A 6167-nucleotide genomic window follows, 5' to 3' on the forward strand; every position below is an offset into this window, starting at 1 on the left:
CTTGCAAGATTTTTTTGGGGGGTGGGTGGGTACCAGGATTGAACCCAGAGGTGCTTAAACACTGAGCAACATCCACTGAATTAGACTATACAAGCCTGGAAAAAGTTTGCTGACTATACAAGGGATGCCTAATATCTAAATGTTAACAGTACTTTAGCAAGAATGCCATAAAAAAAATATATCAAATCATAGTAGGTCAAGAAACTGTCATTTTTATCCAGCACAAAGTGGGTTCAAGAAGACTGGTTTATCATGAAGAGTATGATAGGGTATGAGATTGATTTTGATTATTTTCCTTAATCAATATAACTGCCAGATAAATTGATAGATTTATATCTGTTGATTAGCACATTCCAAGTTTCTAAGGAAAGCTAAATGACTACTCCGGGTTGTTTGGTGAGCAACAAGGGGGGTTGGATGATTTTGATAGCTTGAGGTAATCAAATGATAGTTGCTCTATGAGCTTCTATAATTCAGAGGTGCTCTGGCAACACATAGCCCCTGTATGAGGAAGACCAATCTCTCTCCCACCCTGAACCCCTAACTGCCTTCTGCCTCCCTCTTTGGGATAGTGTTAGTTGTTAACCCAAACACCCATTCTTCATCTTTCCTAAGTTCAGAATACTGGTTTTCAGTAAAGTACATTACAATTCATGGGGGAAAAAAAATATTTTCCCTGGGTGAGGTATGACCAAATAGTTAAGTCTGGACAATGAAATATTGGTAGGTATGATGATGGCTTACAGTTGACCAATTTCCCCACTGAGAACAGTTAGAAAAGCCAAATAAAAACACAGAACAAGTGAACAACAAGTATATTTAAAGTCATTCAAGAACTGCTAAAGCAGACAGAGCTAGAGAACTCTTTTAGTCCTCAGGCTGCTGTAACACAACAACAGAGTAGCTTGTAAACAACAGAAATTCCTCTTGGTTCTGGAGTTTGAGAATTTCAAGATCCAGGCACCGCAGAGTCAGTGTCTGGTGAGGGCCCTATTCCTTGTTGGTGGAAATGACACCTCCCTGAGTCCTTACATGGTTTAAGGGGATAGCCAACTCTTAATGGTCCCATGACGAGACACGTATCTCATTCATGAGGGATCCACTCTCATGGCCTAATTACATCCCAAAGGTCCCACCTCCAAATACTACCATTCTGGGAAGTAAGTGTCAACCCATAAATTTGGGAGGGGATGGGGAGTGGGGACCAGGATTTTGGAAATGGGAAACAATAGAAAAGTGAACTGATTATTTGCAACTGCTTTTTATTCTGAGCCAGGGTTAGAGGCTGGGAGTCCAGGCTTTGCACATCCAGAGGGCTTATTCCAGGGCACAAGGAAACCAGCAGAGATTTTGATGCTTTCATGGGACTTAGAGAGTCAAAAATCAGAGATATCTTGGACCAAGACCATAAATCTGACAAGTAGCTGGTTTTTCCTTTAACCATTTAACAAATTCTGAAACTACAAAGATCATGTAGCTAAAAAGCCAAGTAGAACATTCTGATAAACAGAAGAGTTTTCAGCAGAGAGGCAAGGATTAGAGGTTTGGATTTTGCAGGTAGAGGAGCTCAGAGAATAATACATTGGGCTCTTGGTTGGAAGCCCTGTAAAGGTATACCCTGCAAGGAGCAGAGGACAGAGATAGGCAGAGACTTAATAAAACTGCACAGATAAGTAGAAAGAGAATGAGTTAGCATAGTGGGATATGTGGGTGCACCCTCTTTCTTCTTGGTTACAAAGGTGTGTACTGCTGATGATCTTTGAGACTCATGTCCAGCTGTGACTATTAGAGCTGATCAGTTCTTTGTGTTCTTAATGTAGTTCCTATTTTTTTCTGAAACTGTTTGGCTTAATTATAGTTCCCTGTGTTCTTTCCTATTTAACACATACTTTTTTAAAAAAACTAGATTTTTAAAAAGACAATTTATTAATAGATTAAATAAAATACCTCCATATATGAACCTCATTTGCTCCATCAAGTGACTCAGTCTCATGCGCTGAGGTCCCTCTATTCTGACCATCCAAATTCCCTGTGGCTGGGAATCTACTATTTGAGATACTACCTTGCCTAGGCCTTCTTTAGAATGTTGTCCTTATGCAGGACTCAATTTCTCCTTGTTGCATCCTAGGGTTCTAGCCAGCAGTCTAGCCTCTACGCCCCAGAGACTAGATCAAAGTTTCTTAGTCTGTAAAATATTCCACAGGCTGTTGATTGGTATGCTAAGAATAATCTTCAACCAAGTATGTAAGTTTTTAAAATACTTAACATTTAAAATTTTTTATTTTCTTTTTACTCAATTACATCTCATAGCATTTAACCTGTTCCTATGTGGTAGGAAAATTCAACGGGGTTGGAATATTATTACATTTCGATCTGCAATATCTGCCAAACACTCATATGGTGAAAGCATTAATCTCAATGCAATGAGGTTTAGAGGTGGGCCTTTTAGGCAACAATTGGATCTTGGGGGCTCTGACCTGATCAAATGATAGAAGGATGAACTACTGGGAGATGAAATTTTGTTGGAAAAAGAGGTCAGTGGGAGGATGGCTGGAAGGATCTCTCGGTTAGTTGGTGTCTCTCTCTCTCTCTCTCTCTCTTTCTTTTCTAGCTGTCATAAGCTGAACAGCTTTCCTCCACCATGTCCTTCCACCATGATGTTTCTGCCTTGAAGCAAGCTGACAATGAACCAAATCCTCTGAAACTGTGAGCCAAAATAAATCTTCCCTGCTTTTTGGTCATAGCAACAAAAAGCCAACTAACACGTGGGTGTATTGCCTTGTTTTCTAAATAGATTGATGATGGATTTTTTTTTCCAACTATAGTGATGTTAGGTCTTTAGGCCAATGTAACTCCATTTTGAAAATCAGCACCCACCATTTTAAGAAGCCCACCCAGGAATGACCTTCTCATTAAGCCCACCCCAAAGAGTCCCTAACTATCAATCAAAACCACAACAAAGACACCAAGTAGTAATCACAAGACCAGATGGTTAACTACAAGATTGAACATGACGATACAGTTACGAAGTTTTTCCAGGCTGCTGCTGCGTCTTGCAGAAGGGCAGTCTGGCAGATATTCTCCGTCAATAAACGTTTGCTTGACTCAGAGAGATGTGTCTCTCATGGATATTTGCACCAGCTACCCTAACAAGAGCGGTATAAAGAAGGGGAGGCTAACCCATCAATCATTCCACTACCCAGATAACTCCTGCATATATTTTTTTTTAAATTGAAGTAACACACATTCATAATTAGAAAGTTAATAGCAAAAGAACAAAACAAACATGGAAAGATATATTTGTTAATCAGTTTGTAAATATGTAACCAGGGATCTTGACTAGACCAGATGTGAGACTCGGATGCTCCAGTCTTGGATACTGAGGCAAGGGCCCATCCTGAATAAGTTTTCATTGTGGTCTAGACAGAATAGCCTTCTTAAATAATCATAAAATGCTAATTCCCCACACTTTTATTTAAAAAAAAAAGAAAACCCTTTTGTTCTTACACTGTTAATCAAAATCAAAATGAAGTATTTTTCAGGTAAATGACAGCAATTTCTTTCATGTAATATAAAGTGGGTGTTATGGTTTTGATATTAGGCATCCCCAAGAGCTCATGCATAGTTTAGAGGTGAAATGATTGAGTTATGAGTCCTTAACCTAATCAGTGCATTAATCCTCTGACAGGGACTAACTCTAGGCAGAAGGGATGTGGCTGGAGGAGGTGGGTCATTAGGGGCTTGCTTTGGGGGGTTATATGTCCCTGGTGAGGAGAACACATTGTCTCTCTCTCTCTCTCTCTCTCTCCTTCCTGGTGCCATGTTCTCAGCTGTTTTCCTTCACCACATTATTCTGCCACGATGCCTTACCTTGGGCCCCTAGCAATAGAGTCAGCCATTTATGGAGTGAAACCATGAGCCCCAAAATAAACTTTTTCTCCTCTAAAATTTTTCTTGTCAGGTCTTTTGTTCTCAGTAGCAATAAAGCTGACTAAAACAGTGGGTTCTAATTTTATTACTTACATTCTTTTTAAGCAGAATCCATACATATCTTTTAAAGTATCAGAGAGAAAATACTTCGGTAAACTCAAGTACTTCTTTGTCATCTGGTAATGCTGACACAATCATGGTAGTTTTATTTCAGGCACCTTCCCAGCACAATCTATATTTAACTACAAGGAACAGTGGCTAGTTCTTAGGAGACTGAAACAAGATCTGGAAAGAACCCATGCAAATCACTCAGTCTAACTCCTGATCTATGGGAGTCCTTGGGAAACAGTACCCAAATTTGAGTTGCCCCCACAATGCCTTACTTTTAGAACTTGTTCTATAATTGTTCTCTGAATTGACTAACACTCAGAAGGGATAATTTATACCTTAAAGATTTTTCAAATAGATCAGCATTCTTTTTCCTCATCACAAAAACAAAACAAAACAAAAAACAAACAAACAAAAATAACGGGAAGGTCCTGAGCCTCTGACTGAACAAACTAAGAATCCGAGTCACACACAATGTTGGAACTGATGTAATGTAGTCCTTCAACAAAGGAACTCAGAATACTTTTCAATTTCACAGGGCAGTAGTTTTGTTTAAAGTAAATTCTACCCAGAAGCTATGAAGTACAAGAAGAGGTGGGGGGACCCTCTGCAGTTTGAAATGACAGACTTCCTCCAATTGCAATTAGCATTTAAAAGACTTTCATATCCATTTTTATTCAAATATACCGCCTTTGTAGTCATAGTAACCCTTTTATATTTAGATTTGGTTGCAGCTACACATCTACTTGAACCATTCATTTTATGCTTCTTCTAATAGGTACCTGTTTTCTTTTCCCTTTGGTCTTTCTAACAAAATCCACTGTGGTACTTTTTCTTCTACAATTTAGTTCTTGCTAAAGGATGTGAGAAAAAGCAAAGTAAGTAATCATATTGAATAACAAAACTCGGAAACTGTCTCTGCTACAGGAGGAGTTCCCGGAGAGGGGAACTTGACTCAGGACAAGTGCAGTCCTTGGAAAATAATTTCAGCATGCACCAGTCAGAGACACAGATTTGTGGAAGCAGATACATCTTTGAAGGAGAATGTAGACTATCTGGAGAGTGAGAAGCTTTGGGGGTAAAGCAAGAAATACACATTCAAGGGAGAATGCTGTTTGTCTCCTGCAAGAGAGACAGAAACACCTTGGTCTGGGGTTTGAATACTTACAGAGGGACAGTAGAAAGGGGCTGAACTTAAGCGGAGTTACACAGTCTTGGATGTCTTTCCCTCTTCTTGCTCAGTTGCCCTCATATCCTGTTACCCAATGAAAGACTAGGACTTGGGCTAAGGACCTGGGCTGGGCTGGGCTGCTCCTGAGTTGCTTGTTTTGCATTTCAAAGGTTCCTGGCATTTCCTGTGTGTCCATGGCTCCTGGATGTTTCTCTGTTGAGACTCTCAGTGTCTTTCCTTTTCTATATCCCCAAATTCCTATTCATCTCCTGCACTGTAAGGGAAGGAAGGACATTGTTGTGTTCAGACATATGACAGAAGCAAAGCTCTTACATAAATTTCTAATCAATGCTTTCTTTTTGATCTCCCTTACCATAATAATATACCACTTTACTGACTTAAGTTCTTGGGATCTTTAAAGGATCCCACTGGGGTTATAAAATTCAAGGGTCAGGTCAGCAAGATTGCTTCCTAAAAAAGAACAGGCTCCAAACATGGGAGAGAATTTAAATTCATGTTCTGTTTCTTTTTATTTATAAAGGAAAATCTCAAATGAGATATATAAGACATAATATCAAATTTGCATTTTCTCCTATGTTTTCTCTTTTAGTGTCTGTTTCGACATCTGATTTTTTGATTACAGACATGAGTTTTTAAATCCATTCTATTTAGAACTTCAGAGCAGAAGGAATTTCAGAGTTTGTCTAGTCCGAAGCTCTTTTTTCCCCCCCAAGTGAGAAAACTGAGACTGCAAGGAAATGAGAGACCTGATCTGCTCACATGTCTAGTTAATGGCTAGAAGTCTAACTCCTGATCCCGGAGCACATTGTTTTTTTTTTTTATGATTTTCTTCAAGCCATGCTGGTTCCACCAAGCAGGAGCAGAAGGAATGTCACCTTTTCTTACCTGGCATCAGAATTCACAGTTGACACTCATAACAAAAGACAGGTGAAGAAGA

This window comes from Marmota marmota, unplaced genomic scaffold, assembly GCF_001458135.2.
Source record: "Marmota marmota marmota unplaced genomic scaffold, marMar, whole genome shotgun sequence".
NCBI classification, from domain to species: Eukaryota; Metazoa; Chordata; class Mammalia; order Rodentia; family Sciuridae; genus Marmota; species Marmota marmota.